The sequence below is a fragment of the Chroicocephalus ridibundus genome, unplaced genomic scaffold (genome assembly GCF_963924245.1).
Source record: "Chroicocephalus ridibundus unplaced genomic scaffold, bChrRid1.1 SCAFFOLD_26, whole genome shotgun sequence".
NCBI lineage: Eukaryota > Metazoa > Chordata > Aves > Charadriiformes > Laridae > Chroicocephalus > Chroicocephalus ridibundus.
In genome coordinates this window covers 2,783,853-2,801,886 of record NW_026961775.1, presented here as the reverse complement: position 1 = coordinate 2,801,886, position 18,034 = coordinate 2,783,853, and the positions used below count along the sequence as shown (strand labels likewise).

General features: G+C 52.0%; 1 pseudogene; it reads right to left on the bottom strand.

Moving 5' to 3' along the window:
- Window positions 1–1,753: 1,753 nt before the first annotated feature.
- LOC134509681 (NACHT, LRR and PYD domains-containing protein 3-like) lies at window positions 1,754–13,342 on the bottom strand (annotated as a pseudogene).
- Window positions 13,343–18,034: the final 4,692 nt, after the last annotated feature.

Below are 18,034 nucleotides of genomic sequence, written 5' to 3'. Positions count from 1 at the left end.
CTGCCACCAACTACAGGAAGGGAGGAAAATGGCACAACCTGAGGAGATCCCCGAGTCAGGCCCTTTATGCAAAAATCAGAAAAAATTCTCCTGGATAAAAGCATACATAAACAAAAGAGAGAGTAGCAACCTCCTTGGAAGCTGTCAAATCAGAACGATCAAAATCAAAAATTCCTGGGAACAGGCTAAACATCCATCCTCACATGCAAAGCTCTCAGAGACTTCAAGGAGGGCCTACTCAATCCCTCAGTGCTGTTCTCTACATCCCTACCCTCACTCCCTCTGCCCTCTGCTCCCCTCCCAACCTAACGGAGATCCAGGCAGGACCCAAAAAGCTGCTGTTATGCCTGAGCAGAGGCCAGCATCTCCCACCCTCCTTATGACGGCCAGCCAAGACTGCAGCGACATCCCAACCATACACATTGGTTACCCCCTTTTGGCTTTAAAGGAAATATCCATAAATGCAGGGAACATCCCCTCATTCCCAAATCACTTTTAACTTTTAGCCCGTCTCTGTGAGAGCATCATGAGGCCAGAGACCTTGCCTGCGGACCAGCCTGCTCAAGAAGTGCGACATTTATTCCACCTGGGCTTTTCCTCTTTCAGGGAGCCAGATTCTGCTGTGTTCTTTCATTTAATCCAGATCTGATCAACCTTTGGAGGGAAGCAGAGAAGAACAACTGTTAAATCTGCCCAATAGTGACCACTGCCTGACACCCCAGTGCACTGCAGGGACCAGCAAGACCTCTGCTTCACCCCATCCTGCTCCAAGTGCCTTCCAGAGCCCCCTCTTGCTGTCATCCCCATTCCCCAACTGCTGCTCCCCCTGCCCAGGAGCTGTCATGGGGAGGGGTGCGGGGAGCTTAAAAGGCTGAGCTGGTCTGAGGATTTCTGTTCCCCTGAAGACCCTTCACCAAGGCAATTCCTCTTTGTTCAAAGCGTGCAAACCACAATCAGCACGCCTTTCGTGCAGCAGGGTGCCCCTCTTAATTGATCCTCCAGCCAAAACAGCACAGCACAAGACCTTGTGGTCTTGGAAAAACTCCGTCAGCAGCCCCACGAATGAGCCTGTTCTGAACAGACCCTGGCCTTCCTTCAGAATAAGGACCTTCATAGCAGAACCCTTCTTTGACTGAGAAGAGACACAACCTCCCCATGCTCGCAATGCAAAGATCTCCCAGTGCTGGAGACGTGGAGTCTTTGCTCCGTGCTGGCTGGGGATAGGACAACCATCTAAATCCAACCTCAGATCTTACACCATGAAACAGCAATATAGTTCAACCTCTCAACAACCTTAAGAAAGAGGTAAATATCTGAATGGCAATTCTAGAAATGGGATATGACTCTCCAGGTAGGAGGCTAACATGGCCAGGAACTGACTGGATGCGGCTGGACCAAAGCAATAGCAAAATTAGAGCTACCAGTGGGCATTAAGTGAAAATCCATCCACTCCTCCACACAAGGTACACCTGGAAGCCACCCCAAGGGTGTAGGACCCAGGGCAAGGGAAGAAGATGCCTGGAGGAAGACTTTCACACACTCCTCTTGTCCCCGGGGCAGGCAGGCGGGGAGCATGGGATGAGCAGGGAGCCATTGCTGCAGGCTCATCTCCATGGCAGCCTCTCCCCATCCCTGCGGCCCAGCCCCAGCCCCATCGAGCGCTGCCTGTGGGGCAGCCAGGGAAATGCCCTGGGAAGCCCCAGGTCCCTCACCCCACGCTCTGCTGCTGCCAGGTGGAATCCTTCAGCCCCTCTCACAGCAGCAGCGCCCCAGCATCTCCCAGCTCATCGAAACCGATGTCCAGCTCCCACAGGCTCCGGTTGGTGCCCAGCGCCTCGGCCAGGTTCCTGCAGCCGGTGCCAGTGATCTGGCAGCACCGCAGCCTGCGGAGAGATGCCCCAAAGAGGAGCCAGGGGTGCCGTCAGCCCCCCCCGGGGTTGTATTCCCCGGGGGAATACAACGGGTCTCGTCACAGGTGGGATGACAGACGTGCACACACCTCACTAGGCCGTTGCCCAAAAGGAATGGCCACAAATCCCACCTATAACCCCAAAATGCACGTCCCTTGGCCAGTGAGGGACCAGCGCTGGAGACAACCCCTGCTCCCAGCGCAGCCCAAGAATATCCACATACAAGAGGAAGTGCCCATTGGACACAGCCATGAGGAGAGCTCCCCCCCCTTCCTGGGAAGTCGGCCCAGCTGGGCACCTCTGTGAAGTGCTGTTACACAGATCCACGCAGGACAGGGAAGAAACAAGAGGAACTGGAGGTCTGCGTGCAGTCTCAGGGCTTTAGTAGCTCATCGGGGTCACAGAGTCATACTGGGGTAGCTCAAAACGAGTGGATACAGGCTTTTTTTGGATGGACATGCTGGGAAAGAAGGGTGGGGGACTTGCCCTTTACATGAGAGAGCAGCAGATCACAGCCCTGGACTTCAGGGGAGCCGACCCTGGCCTCTTCAAAGACCTGCATGGAAGAATCTGATGAGAGACTGTCCTCCAGGGAAGAAGGGTCAAGGAGAGCTAGTTGACAATCAAGGATCACCTCCTCCAGGCTCAACAACCAGACCATCCATCAAACACGAAAAGGAAGCATACAGGAGGTAGAAGCACAGGAAGGTGTCTTGGGAAGAATACAGAGATGCTGTCCGAGGGCAGGGATCAGGTTAGGAAAGCCAAAGCCCAACTGGAGTTGAATGTGGTGAGGGATGTGAAGGGCGACAAGAAAGGCTTCTCTAGGTACATCCCCAGCAGAATGAATAATACAGAAGATGTGGGCCTGCTGCTGAACGGGAGCAGGGGCCTGGTCACAAAGGACATGCAGAAGGCCAAAGTACTGAATGCCTTCTTCACCTCAGTCTTCACTGGTAAGACTGGCCTTCAGCAATTCCAGGTCCCTGAGAGCAATGGGAGAGTCCACGGTAAGGCAGGCTTATCCTTGGTGTTTAAACAAATGGGACACAGGTAAGTCCGTGGACCTGGTGGGATGCAGCCACGAGGGCCATGGGAGCTGACTGGTGTCACTGCGAGGTCACTCTTGATAATGTCTGGAAGGTCATGATGGTCAGGGCAGGTTCCTGAGGTCTGGAGAATGCAAATATTGCCCCTGTCTTCAAGAGAGACAAGAAAGAGGATCCAGGGAACCACTGATGTACTTTAAGAAGGTAGAATGTACTTTTAAAAAGGTAAAATATATTTTAGAAGGTAGAATCTCTCATTAAGTAAGTAAGAATAAAGAGCTGTAAAAAGGCCCTGTGAAACCAGACGCTTGGTATCAACAATAAATGCCTTCCTAATGTATATACCTTTGAAGAAGAACAGAAGGCTGATAATAAGGAACATCCCATCACAGGGGATGCCGAAACCGTCTGAAAAGCAGACAGCTGCTGGATAAGGCATAAAGTCAACAAAAATTTGCAGTAACTGGGGGGAGAGGTAAATGTGGCAGTGGGAGATCGCGACCACCAACTCAAGTGGAGACTGGATTGGACCCCAAGGTGCTGGAGCATGCACATAGCAATGAAAGGACCTTGTTACTCCAAATGAAAGCGAGAGACTGTACTAACCAATAGAAATTGTTATGATAAGGTACTAACCAATTATTATAATTAAGGGCATGTATTTCTGTGTTTTGGACCATATAAATATTCGGAGGGGTTTGTAGGCCAGTGTGCTAGCTTTGTGGATCACCACCCAGCACTCATCTCTGCAGACATTAAATAAATAGCTCATACCGCTACTCTGTGCGTATATTGGCGTCGCACACCAGGTAAATGACCCCACTTTGGGACAATACTCTAGGCTGGTCAGTCACCTCCATCCCAGGAAAGGTGATGGAGCAAATAATCCCGGGAACCAATTCTGATCACAGGAAGGACGGGAAGGTGACTGGAAGGACTGCATGGATTTGCAAAGGGCAAACCACGTCTGACCAACCTGACAGCTGTCTTTGCTAAAATGAGTGGCTTGGTGGATGAGGAGAGAGTACTGGATGTCATTTATCTGAACTTCAGAAGGGATTTTGACACTGTCTTCTGCAACACCCACTTAGACACACTAGTGGCTAGGAAAGGCTAGGAAAGCAGACATGAGATGGATTTAAAACATTTTAAACCGGCGGAACGGCTTGACTCAAGGTTTGTGGCACTGGGTCCACCTGGAGGCCAGTCACCAGTGGGATACCCCAGCGATCAACACTGGGGCTGATACTGTTCAACATCTTCATTAGACACAAGGACCAAGTGCACCCTCAGCAAGTTTGGAGGTGACACAAAAGTAGAGGAGTGGCTGACAGCCCAGGCCTTGGCTCGCAGGTACAACTGCACCGATGGGGTCTGTGCTGCCCACAGCAGAGCCTATGGGGAACAGAGACGGGCAGGTGGGCACCTCGTTCAGAGAACCTTTTCTTCTGGGTTGGGTTTTAAAGCTTCCTTGGGCAAAGGTATCCCAAGAGAGTGTCCCCACCAGCAGTGACTGTGACAGAGAAGCATGGCTGAGAGCGCACAGCCCAGCAAGAGGAACTGCCTGGAAACACTGAGGCATGTGTTTGGAGATCGATAACTGTAGCCATGCCCAGGTAGCCAGGAGTCACACAGATCAGCCGACAGAGGACTGTGGTAGTAGTGGAAGGAAATGGCAGGGGCACTTTCTCTTTGAGCATTTCCATGAGTCTTTTCACTCCTGTCAGTGGCATGTTTTTGAGATACACCTGTGGATTGGCCCAGTTGTTGTGCTTCGTTTCACCCTGTGGAGCAGCCTCAGAGGGTGGGAACTGGGTGCCTCTGTGATGAGCTGGCCCCAGAAGTTCTACTCTGGGAGCACAACTAATGCGCTCCGGCTGTCTGTAGGCTTCCAGTCCATAGCACAAGCCCAAAGGTAAGCCGAAAGGAAAGCAACCCAAAACATCCCAAGAGTGAACATCAGGCCCTCTACATCAGCAGTTTTGTTCACAAAATCACAGAATGATAGGGCGTGGAAGGGACCTCTGGAGATCATCTAGTCCAAACCCCCTGCCAGAGCAGGGTCACCCAGAGCAGGCTGCACAGGAATGCGTCCAGGCGGGTTTGGAATGTCTTCAGAGACGGACACTCCACCACCTCTCTGGGCAGCCTGTGCCAGGGCTCTGCCACCCTCACAGGAAAGAAGTTCCTCCTCATGTTGAGATGGAACTTCCTATGCTCAAGTTTGTGCCTGTTACCTCCTGTCCTGTTGCTGGGCACCACTGAAAAGAGCCTGGCCCCATCCTCCTAACACCCATCCTTTAAGTATTTGTAAGTGTTGATAAGATCCCCTCTCAGCCATCTTTTTTCCAGACTGAAAAGACAGAAGTTCCTCAGCCTTTCTTCATAATAGAGATGTTCCAGTCCCTTCAGCATCTTGGTAGCCCTTTGCTGTCCCCTCTCCAGCAGTTCCCTGTCCTTCTTGAACCGGGGAGCCCAGAACTGGACACAGCACTCCAGGTGCGGCCTCACCAGGGCAGAGTAGAGAGGGAGGATGACCTCCCTCCACCTGCTGGCCACACTCTTCTTGATGCACCCCAGGATGCCATTGGTCTTTTTGGCCACAAGGTCCCATTGCTGGCTCATGGTCATCCTGTTGTCCACCGGGAGTCCCAGGTCTCTTTCCACAGAGCTGCTCTCCAGCAGGTCAGCCCCTAACATGATGCATGGGGTTATTCTGTAGGAATGTGTCTGAGAGAAAATGGTCATGTGAGCCAGCCTCCCTACTATGAGAGATTAGATTAAGAGCAAAACAGGTGGTAGAAGATGGAATTAGTATATGGGAAAAATGAGAACTGAGAAGGTAGAAAACATCTTGTGCTAATGACTAAGCAATTTACTATGTGAATTCTTGTAACCAATCTGATCTGTGAATGAACTTCATGGACAGCGCGTGGACGGTGTAACTAGCTAATCAGAAATAAGCAAGTAGCATGTACAGCTACAACACAGGGTATAAAAGATGATGATCTGTGCTTAATAAACGGCTTCTGTTGATTCACATTGGATCGTCTGGAGTCCAGTTATTTCTCCTCATTATTCCTCCCCAAACTAATACATTCCTGTATTAGGAAGGCACGTGCGAGCGGCACGTGGTTCTTTGTTGCCATCTGAGGCTAAACCACGACACTCCCCATGTATCCAATGTCCCAGCTCTTCTCTTCTTGCAAATTTGGATGCAACCTTTCATCAGACCCATCTTCTCAATAATTCCTGCTGGTTCTTATCCCCAACCATCCTTCCCACTACTTTGGGCCCATCATGATACAAGGCCTGTACTTGAGCCCTGAAATTTGTGATGGCAGCCCCAGGGCCAAGAAGGCTGTGAGGAAAAAGGACTGATGGGAGAGGGAGTGTTAACAGCATGTGAAAATCCCTAGGGAGCCCTGAGTCCCTCACTACAGCCTCTCCAGCCAGCAGGAGGGATGCTTCAGCCCCTCGCACAGCAACTGCCCCCCAGTGTCTCCCACAGACTCAGGCTGGCGCTGAGCACGGCAGCCAAGCTGGTGATCTGGCACCACTGCAGTCTGCAGGGGAGGGACACAGGAGCTGTGGGACTGTCACAGCCACCAGGAGACAAGCCATACCCACCCACCTACCAGCCTTCCCAGTTCAGTCCCACTAGTCCGCGACCCTGAGCTTCCCCAGTCACTGGGCTCTCCCCAAGGCTACAGACAAAACAAATTTAGAATTTCTGGGCACTTTGTTTTGTTCACAAAGTCCTCTCAGTGGGCACCCACTAAGATCCCACCAGGGAAGCAGTAATTGTGCCGCTCATTCCCATGGCTCGGCAGAGCACTCTAGAGCCACAGGAGATGCCCAAAATGGCTCAAACACCCAGGCAGAGGTGGCAGAGATGGCACAGGGCCTGCACAAGAGCCCCAACGCTCAACACAGCAGCCAATGTAGAGATGGGAGTAAAGGCAAGGACGGGGAGGGAGCCTTGTGGCCCAGCCCAGGATGACTTGCCCATGGCAGAAGAGGGACTTCTCACAAGGATGTGTCCTCTGCCCTCCTCTGGTGCCTGCTCACGTGGGACTGAACACCCCGGGCTCAGCAGACACCAGGTCTGGGGAAACAGGCACCTGGAAGGGCACCACTTTCACACACTCCTCTCGTTCCCTGTGCAGGCAGGTGGGGAGCATGGGATGAGCAGGGAGCCAGCGCTGCAGGCTCACCTCCATGGCAGCCTCTCCCCATCCCTGCGTCCCAGCTCCAGTGCCATCCCAGACCCCATCAAGGGAAATGCCCGGGAAATGCCCCAGGGGGCCCTGGGTCCCTCACCCCATGATCTCCAGCCGGCAGGTGGGTTGCTTCAGCCCCTCTCACGGCAGCCGCACCCCAGCATCTCCAAAATAATTATCACCCAGGTGCAGCTCCCGCAGACGTGGGCTGGTGCTGAGCATGGCAGCCAGGTCCCCGCAGCCGGCGCTGGTCAGCTGGCAATGTCGCAGGCTGCAAGGGAGATGCAGGAAAAGGAGCCACAAGACCATCACAGCCACCCGGAGAGATGTAACCACCCACGTGCCTCTCAAAGGGCCTATGCCCACACACCACGGCCAGAAACCCCGCCCACACTCATGGGATCCAGTGCTTGGCCAAGGGCTCGGCGCTGGAGCCACCGCCTGCTCCAAGCCCAGCCCTTGGCCTCCTCTGAACCCATTTCTTTCCAGAAGGGAACAAAGGGCTCTTCTCAGTGCTGCCTAATGGAAGGATAAGAGGCAACAGCCACGAGTCGCAACACAGGAAACTCATTAGACTTCAGATCTCTCTGCCCCCCGTCCCTCCACCATAAGTGTGGTCAAACAATGGAACAAGACCCCGGAGGGACTGTGGGATCCTCATCCTTGGAAACGTTCCTAACCCAGTGGACAGGACCCTGAACAACTCATTATGGCAGCCCAGCTTTGAATGTGAAGAAGTCCTACATGACCTCTGGAGGACCCTCCTACCTAAAGTACTTTATGATTCTGGATCTGGACAAGACCCTGCTGGTTAACTGCCCTTCTGCAAATGGCTGGAGCTGTGGAGAGTCTGGAAAACAGGCCTATTCCTACAATCCTTCAGACCCTGCCTGCCTTCAGGACATACACGTAAGGATGCACTCCTTCAACCGAAAACGTGACAACACTAACTCCCCCTTTGCCAACCCAACCCTTACTGCTGGGCTTGCTCATTCATGGCAGGGTTGCAAAATCCCGCCATGCAAAGGCTGATGTAAAGACCTCCACTGGCCTCTCCAGGACATCCTTCTTCTGCCCAGCTGTTCTTTTCCTGCATGGAAGAGAGGGCAAGCAAGACCATTTTAGTTGTCCAGCCCACCTGCCTGTGTTTTGGGATCCATTTCCTCCCACATTAGCTCCATGCGACCACCCTAGCTTCAGCCATGTCCCATGTCCCAGTACAACAGTGGGGACCTCAAGCTCAGCAGCACTTTCACCCACCCCATCATCGCGGAAGAGCTGCCTTCCCTCTTAGGTGTTATATCCTCTCTCAGCGCACCTCTCTGATGAGCACCATTTGGGAGACACCGCTTCCATCTCCACATCCCAGCTGGCAGAAGCAGCTGCCCAGCCCCAGCCCCACAGAGTGCTGCCCAGGGAAATACCCTGAGGAGCTCCGGGTCTCCCACCACAGTGTCTCCAGGCAGCAGGAGGGATGCTTCAGCCCCTCGCACAGCAGCCGCAGCCCAGTGTCTCCCATCTGCCTGTCTTGCACGTCCAGCTTCTTCAGGCTCCAGCTGGTGCTCAGTGCTGCATCCAGGTCCCTGCACGCGAGGCTGGTGAGCTGGCACTGCCACAGGCTGCAGGGAGACGCACCAAAGAGGGGACGGGGGTTATCAGAGCTGCTGGAACAGACACACCTCTCACAGGGAAAAACCACAGGGGTCGAGTCCAGCCTGGTATTGACAGCTGGTGCCATGAGCAATAGCCCCAGTACAAGGGCAAGAAGCTACCTCAGGAAGGCTGGCTATGGGATACAGCCCATGAGGGGCTGTATCTGACCAGGTCTGTGGACACTCAGAGCCCCAGCTGGCCCAGAATCCAGGTGGGCATGCTGTTTGGGCGTACCCATTCACCAGCCCCACACACGATCACTGCAACGTGGAGCAGGACAACAGACCTGTTTTCTCGCACTGCGCTTGCATCTGACTTGCTTGTGCTGTTGAGGCATTCTTCACCACACTTCCTCGGTGTTGGGGAGGGAACTCTGGGATCTCTCTTCCTGACACTGATGGGGAAACAGGTGCAGGGTAGTGCCCAATACTACCACACCTCCTCAAACTCCTCGCCAGTCCCACTGCTGACCTTGGAAGTGCACCTACAGTGCCGTGAAAGAAGACTGTGCTTTGATAGTGCCCAATGCCACAAGAAAGCCTCACCACAATGAGGAGGTTGCACCCCACAGAGGAGAGGGGATAGAGGCAAAAAACATGCTTTTACAGGGGTTATGGTTTTTCCAGTACCAAACTCCTGAAAAGCCTTCTGCAACATGAGACATCTCTTGCCCCGTCTCAGGAGTCTGGGCTCGTTTTCTGCTGTGCTGAGCATCTCTTCCAGCTCACTCAGGACTCGTGGGCACTTGCCTTGCCATACTGCTGAGAGGTGAACAGATCTCTCCTAGCTGGGTACGAGAGCCCTTTTCCCAATCAAGCATAGCACTCTTGTGAGCAGATCTCCACCACAGACTGCCAGCCTGCACGACGCCAACAGAGTCAAGTGCATCAAGGGAGAAGCCTGCAGCTTAACCCCTTCCAGACTCAAACAGGGTGGTCCAAGCTTTTTGCTCTGCTTCTCTGCTAGGTCCCTCTCTGAATCCAAGTCAAACCTTCCAGCCTTTCAGACCAAGGGCTACAGGGAAAGGGGTAGTGAAAAAAAAAAACAGGTTTGCATTTTCAGGAAGTGCAAATGAAAAGGCTTTTAAAAATATCTTTGCAGTGCCTCCCTCTACTAGGGCAATGTGGTGGAGATAAGCACCTGTATTTCCTGCAGAGGAAAAACCACTCTGGCTTGGTCCTTTCCTGGACCTAGAAGAGGCTTTGTAGAGACAGTGGATGGCTACACAGCTCCGCAGGTCCTTTATGGAGCTGCTCACATAAGCAGGTCTCAACTCCATCAGCATGGTCTCCACAACAGCCTTAGTCAATCCGGAATAAAATGAGGAAGGGGTCAGGGGAAGAGTTTTGTTAATAGGAACGTGAGAAGAGTCCCTTCGCTATAATAGCATTAGTTTGACGGGAAAGCAAACTACCATTTTTCTAGCATTTTTAGTTATTAAAAAGGGAGAGAAGACCAACTTAGTGGCTCAAGGAACTTTGTCACTGTGGTGGTCAAACAATACAATACTTACAAACAAGGTCTCTCTGGGGGTCCTGGAATAACCTCATTTTCATGGTCTTCCCATGTAAGGAAGTACCATTCAAGATGAAGGGAGTCCAGTCCCTTCCAGTGTTTGACACAGAAGGAGAAAACCCTTTGATCAGGGTCAGGCTGATGTCTCTCAGAGCAATCCCCGTGAAAGGCTCCAATGCACGGCTCACAAATGTTTCGTCTTGACTCTCGAACAAACAGTGAAATATAATCAAGTCATAAATCACTCTATCAGAACCTGAAGCTACTCCTTGGCTTATCTGAATCCACCTCAGCAAATCTTCCTCAATTTGAGGTGAAGTTTCACATCCAGTTATTTCCTTCAGCTTCTTCTTTAGTTCCTTGTTGAACAGGCCAAACAGGAATCACACCACTATCAAACGTGTTTTACATTCACTCTCATTTTCAAGCACTACCTTTATTGTCTTCTCAGGAGTCCTTGAGTGTCCCCTTGCATCCCCATCATCCCCCAGTGCATAGAACAACACTGCAAAAAACTCTTGAAAACTCAGATGAATGAAGCTGTAGACAGTCACGCACTCCCAATCTTTTCTCAGAACACTCTCATTCATAAAAAGGGAGGAGAGAACTGGGTGATTTAAGACATGTTCCTCAATCTCCTTTTCCTCAAAGAGCCTCTCCTGCTTCCAGATTCAATCAGCAGCCAGGCAGCAAAGTCTGCCCAGGAACTTCTTCAGATCCTGCTTCAGATCTTCTTTCCCACACTTGAGTAATCTGGAAAGGTAGGACACCTACAGCTCTGTGATTGTTGTAGGAGCCTGTGAAAGATCTTTCCCTTCATCAAGTTCTTGTTCAAGAACAGCACAGATGGTCCAACACGCAACGGGTACAAGGCACATGGTAAAAAGAATGTCATTTCTTTTGACAAAGCTAATGGCTTTCTTTGCTTTGTCTTCATCCATGAAGAACTTGTGGAAATATTCCTCCCTCTCAGCTTCCTAAAACCCCAGTATCTCTGCAAAACACTCTGTCTTTAAACACTGCTCCAGGCTTTGAAGAGCTGTTGGTCTTGTGGTGATGAGTAAGGAGGACTCTGAAAGGAGAGTCTTCTCCAATACGCTGCTCAGAATAATTTCCATGGGCTTCTTTTCCTCAGCACTTGAGCATGAATTACATTTTGGTTGTTCCAAGGAAAACCTCATTTCATCAAAGCCATCAACGATGAACAGAAGCTTCTGGGGATTAGCCAGGATGTCTCTAAGTGGTGCCTGTCAATCAGGACAGCAATCTGACATCAAGTCACCCAGACTCAGCATGTCCTCCTGCTAGGAAAGGTTGATCTCTACAGCTTATGTAGAAAGCATAGTCAAACTGCGCATAAAGGGCTCTGTTTGCCCAGTCTAACATGATCTTTCTTGATGTCACCGTCTTTCCAATCCCTGCAGCTCCCACTAGCACAAAGATCTGTGGTATTTGCCCTCTTTTATCAGGCTGAAAAAGAGTTTCCACAGTGATGGTAGGGTCAGCACCTTCCCTACTGGCCTCCTCATGTCTCATGTCAAGAACACAGGACCTTGTGTTCTTGTTCAGTTCTGTTCTGAGTCTTTGCAACCTTCATCAGCTTGGCATATCTGCTGCTTAGAGACATGTTCCCAGCCTGGCGAGTGTTCACCTCTCTAGAAGTACAGAACTCTCTTGCTGCATGGTCTCTGTACTTCTGCCTGTAATCTACACCAATGAGAAACATGAGCACCACCTTCTAATAAAGGCAAACTTCGCATTAGCCTCTCAAAATTATTCCCACAACACATTCCCAGTATGCAGCACTTGTTCTACACGACGGTTTTAGATTTCCAAAGACCTTTACAATGGCTTGCACTGAGTAACCACCTGAGCAATTCTATCTACCTCTTATTTAGGGAAGGTGGGGGGAACCAGCTCCTCCTCACACGGCTCCATTAAGTTTAACAAAGTAGGGCAGAAGGAACCCAATGGAGGAAGAACACATTCGTGGGAAAGACTGGTGAGTATTTACTTGGAAAACAGTTGCTAAGCATGCTCCTCTTTCCGTAAAGCACCCTGGCTTCTCTACCAAAGCAGGAGAGGACTTACACCTTCGTTTCTCAAATGGAAGACACATGGTTAATGGTGTGTCCCCTGGCCCAAATCAGACTCGGAGAGCAGAGCTCCAGCCAACCTCCACTGCAATAAGCGGGTGATACTGTCGGTTGCTTAGAGAACACCCACTGAATCACCTCTCTTCTTCAAACTCTGACAGAAAAGGAGGATCTGATGTGTCCCTTGTATTCCCTACGTGCACAGATGGCTCTGCACCGTTATCTCCTGGCTGAGATAGCTGCGTGTAGCATAGTAGCTTCTGCTGAAATGTCACATACCGTCAGCTGATGTTCCGGGACTGGGAGCTGAAACTGCAAAATGAACATGAGTATTACCATAGCGGTGTGGCAGAGTCCCAGAGACAACACTCAGTGGCAGCGGATCCCTCATGAGCCTGCCCAAAATCCTAGCAGATAAGGCAGAGTTCTGCTACTGGTAGTGCCACACGAGCACTGTGAACGTTCCCTGTCCTCTGCAAATCAACCTGCCTTGACATTGGGAAGGAGCCCCCTCTCCTCCCGGGGAGCCCCAGGTCCCACAGGGGGACATTCTTCCGTCCCAGAGCAGAACAAATTACCTGAGCTGTGGGCCACAACCCACCCCACCTCATCAAGAGGGCACATAGAGCCCCAGAGCAATCGTGGCAGCAGTCCCCAAAATGGGCAAGGGTGGCATTGGCAGGAGGGGGGCCCTGCAGCTTTCCCCCCAGCAAGGAGAGCACTGGCCGCCTCTCCTTCTCCCCTTGCCCTAGGACTTGAAATCTGCTCTCAGCCTTTTGAGGAGGAGTGAGCTTCATGCTTTTTCCAGGGAGCAGGCAGAGAAAAAGAAAGAAAAGCTGTCAGTAACCTCCTGCTTCCTCACCTTCTTCTTCCTTCTGCCTCAGGTGAGCTACCATGTCTCCCTTCCAGCACATGGACAGCCACCTTCATCCACTGCAACCTCTGATCCGCAGCACTTGTGCACGCCCTCAACTGCGTCATCAGTGTGGGGCGGGTCTCAAAACACCAGAGGGTGAAGGGTTAAGGCAAATACCCCGAACCCACAGACCTAGCAGGGCAATTGTCACTTGCCTGGCACATAAATATTTCTTGAGAGACGTATGCAGCCATCTGGCCAACCCTGGATAAGCTCAGACCAACAAAAAAGAAAATAAAGAAAAAGAAGGAAGAAAAAACTCTTCTGTCAAGGAAGCAGTAAAAAAGTGCAAAAAGGGAAGTGGTTTGGGGAAATCAGTTCCAATGGTCTGTATCCCCCCAACCACATGTGCTGGGGGTGTGTGTGTGTATTCACTAGCAAACTTCAGGAGCAGGGGGGCCTCGGGTCCGGGCTGGGGTCTCAGGTGGGCAGGAGTCGGTGCTGGTAGCTGGGGGGACCCGTGGGTGTTGGGTGCCCGTGGGACGGGGGTGCGAATGCTGCCTGTGTGGAGCAGCAGCACCGAGCTGGACCCATGGGGTAGGTCAGGGACCCATGGGGTGGGTTAGAGGGCTGGGGTCCGGGCAGGGGTCCTGGGTGGCAGAGGCGCCGTGCTGGTGCTCAGGGTCCCGAGCGTGCCCGTGTGCCTGCAGGAGTGACCGTCTGCCGGTGTTGGCCCCGGAGGAGGAGGGGACATGGCTGCAGGTGCTGGTGTGTGATGGGGGTCCTGTGTGCGGGTGCTGCTGGCGGCAGTGTCTTGTCTGTGTCAGGCTGTGTGACCAGCCATGTCTGTGTCCTCTCTGTGTCCTGTGTCCGTGTGTGTCTCTGGGAGACGTGCTCAGCTTCGCTGCTGGTTGAAGCAGCAAAGGGGAAAGCAGCAGCCCTGTCCCTCATCCTGGGCAGAGACCCTGGGTCCCTTGGCACTGGGACGACCAGGCTACAGTGGCCAGGCAGGAGGCGGCCACTCCTGACATCCCTTAACAGTTTCACAGTTGGCAGGATCTGGTCCAGCCGTGAGCATTCCCGAGATTACTTCGTTACTTGTCTATAATGATTATGTGATGGGGGACTGATCCCTTGCTAATGTGCCCGCAATGATATACTTGTAACCAAACTGTTAGAAGGTTTCTCCCTTTGTAGAGCACTCTCAGCATCTTCCACAGAGGGACGACATCGGCACTGCGAGGAGCTGCAGGGGCTTCAGCCAGGCAGCTCCGTAGCACTCTCCTGCCCAACGGCCTGGAAGCTGCAGAGACTTGATTTTACACTGTTTGAGGGCTTGGGGACTTTTGCTCTTTTCTAGGCAACAGACAAGTCAAGCTGCTGAACTACAGCTTTTTAATGATGAAGGAAGAACAGTAATGTTTATTGAGAGCTTGCTCGCCATCATGTTATTGATAAATAGGTAGATAAACAGGGTACAAACAGGCAAATTTAACCTGCAGCCAGGCAATATGTAAAAGTATTGCTCAATATTTGCAGCGCGATTACCGGGATCTGGGGAGAAATCAAACACATAAGTTAAATGCTGTGAGTTTGTTTTATAGCCTCGGTGCTGTGATGGCCATGTCACAGTGAGCAGGAGGGCAGTTGTGCCTGTGTCCCCATGGTGTCACAGTGAGCAGGAGGGCACCAGTGGCTTGTGTCCCCGTGGTGTCGCAGCAGGCAGGAAGGCAGTGGTGGTTGTGTCCTGTTCATGTCACAGCAGGCAGGAGGGCAGAGGTGGCTGCATCTCCATGGTGTCACAGCAGGCAGGAGGGCAGCAATGTTTGCGTCCCCGTGGTGTCGCAGCAGGCAGGTGGGCAGTGGTGGCTGTGTCCCTGTGGTGTCACAGCAGGCAGGTGGGCAGTGGTGGCTCTGTCCCCGTGGTGTCACAGCAGGCAGGAGGGCAGTGGTGGCTGTGTCCCCGTGGTGTCACAGTGGGCAGGAGGGCAGCGGTGGCTCTGCGCTGAGGGAGGGGTGGCCCCCGCATCCTGGGACTGGGGTCCCATGCTGGAGACTCACTTCATTCTGCTCCCCCTCAGAGCCAATGGAGCAGCACCCAGAGGAGATACCCCCGTGCTCATGAACAGGGTTTTGGGAGCGCTCACCATTGTCCGTGGCTGCACCCACCATGAAGATAAAGCCCTCAACGCCAAGGAGGAGGGTGAAAACTGAGCAAGCCCCCAACATGGGGGCATCACTGGATGTTGGGGTGCTCTGCATGCATCTGTGAGTAGTGGCAGAGGGAGCCAGGAGCCCCTTTGGCCACAGGGAAGGGTCTGTCCTCCCCTTACCCATGGGCCTGGGGTCGAGGTGAGTGGCTACCTGGGAGCATGAGGGTGACAGGACAAAAGGGCCCAGGAGTGGAGAGGAGAAGGCAAGGGCAGGACGGGGAGGGGGCTTCTGGGGTCAAGAAAGGAGCTCTGATCTTTGGGTCAGTGGAGCACTGTTAGGATCCAAGCAGAGCCCAAAGCTGAGCCTCTTTCACCCTTCCAGTTCTCTCCCCCATCCCACTGGGGAGGGAGTGAGTGTGTGGCTGCATGGTGCTTAGCTGCTTACCAGAGTTAAAGTATGACAGGCTCCAATTCAATTCCAGCCCCTCCTCAAGCTCTTACTCTCCTCTGGCCCATGCTCAGACACCAACTCGGCTATCGGCCCTGCTCAACCTTCAACTCAAATGCAGCCCCTGCTCAAGCTCTTACTCAGCTCCAGCCCATGCTCTGGCCCCTTCTTGGGCTTCGACATCTCTACTGGTTCATGATGCCACTCAACTGAAGTCCCTCCTTGGGCTCCCACAAGCTGCTGCCACTCCTTGCTGTGCACTCAGCTCTGTAGTCCTTGGGCTCCAACTCTGTGCCAGCCTCTGCTCTGGCTGCTACAACCTTCAGCCCCTATTTGGTCAGCCACTGGTCTTTGATCTGTCTCAGACAGTACTCATTCAAGATTGTTACCAGAGTTTAGGGGCTGGAGCAAAGCTGGTGAAATGTCCAGAGACAAGTAGATGCCACAACAGATGCCAGCTCTGAATGGCCATCAAAGCAGGAACTGGAGCTAAGGAGGTAATAGCTCCCCAAGGAAGATGCAGAGACAATTACCTGCTCTATCTCTTGTATTTAGAGCAGGTGCAGTAGTGCTGTGGATGCCTAAACAGGGGCCAGAGACAAGCTGGAGCCCCAGCAGGGGCGAGAGCTGAGTAGGGGCTTGAACAGGGTCTGGAGCTTAGTTGGAGACCAGTAGGTTCCAGATCCAAGTAGCCTACTTGGACAGATACTTGGCTCTTCATCCTACTGCAGGTACTTCTCAAATCAAGACCCTGTTCAAGACATTGCACCCATTTTCAAAAAGGGCAAGAAGGAGCAGCTGTGGAATGACAGGCTGGTCAGCCTTATCTCAGCCCCTTGGAAGCTGATGGAGCAAAACCATTTGTTTGATTCCTTTGCCTACATCCAGCAGCTGTTAGCATCCAAGATGCCCTGGGGTAGCTGAAGTATCAGTATGCTGCTTGGAAACCTGACCCAGCACCTATGGGAGCTCTTCTGAAGCATTAGCTGGTCACCAGTTAAAGTATTTCCAAACACCTCATTGGAGACAACTTCCTTCTCTCCATTAAAGCAAAGTCTAGACTAGTTGATTAGAGATGGATATCTGCACTGAGGTATCTGGTGTTTGAGGAGACCTGTCTCCTCCCTTTCTTCACCAAAAATGGAGTCCCATATCATTAAGCCAACGGGAGTGTGCAAATCTGGCCACACAAAAATGATGTTTCACTGAAGTTGGTCGCCCTGCTTCCCAGTATCAGGTAAAAGATACTGTGAAGAACCCAGCTGGCTGACTCACTCTTTAGTGAGTTGTGGAATGCACACTGCTGGGACGGGAGCGTTTTTAGGGCACAGGTCTCTGCAAGAAGCAAAATGCTCTTTTTTTTAATGATGCAGTCCTGACTATAACAGAAATGTTTTGAAAATGTCAAGAAAAATGAAAAAATCAAGAAGGATAAGGGGTTGGGGCTTTGAGCAACAGAGAAGAGCCAGGAACTGCTGGTGTATTTGGAACCAACAGGGAAACGCCTGTGAAATGCCTCAAAGGAATTAGGGTGTGTTCCTCTAAAAAGGTGTCATCGTCAATAGGCCAGCGGAAGTGCCTCTGTAGGCACCCTGCACACAGCCCGGATAACAAGCAGGAGAATCTGGAAGCCACCGTGCATCTAAAAAGCTACAATCTAATCAGTGAAACATGGTGGGATGAATCACACGACTGGAGCATTGCAAATTATTCAGAAGTGACAGTCAAGATAGGGTGGGTTGGGGGCATTACCCTCTTTGTAAAAAATGGATTGACTGCCCAGAGCTGCCAGAGAAAAGAACGAGGAACAGGTTGAGAGCTTCTGGGTAAAAACTAGGGACCAAGATAACAAAGGAAACCTCGTGGTTGGTGTTTACTACAGGTCCCCTGACTAGGAGAAACCTGTAGATGAAGCATTCTTCAACTACAGGAAGCATCACACTTGCAGGCTCTGATCCTGCTGGGGGACTCCACTCATCCTGACATCTGCTGGAAAAGCAGCACAGAAGATATAAGCAGTCTTGAAGAGAGTTGAAGATAATTTCTTGATCTAGATGACAGACAGTCCCATCAGAGCAGAAGCATTACCGGACCTGTTGCTTACCAACAAAGATGAACTAATTAGAGATGT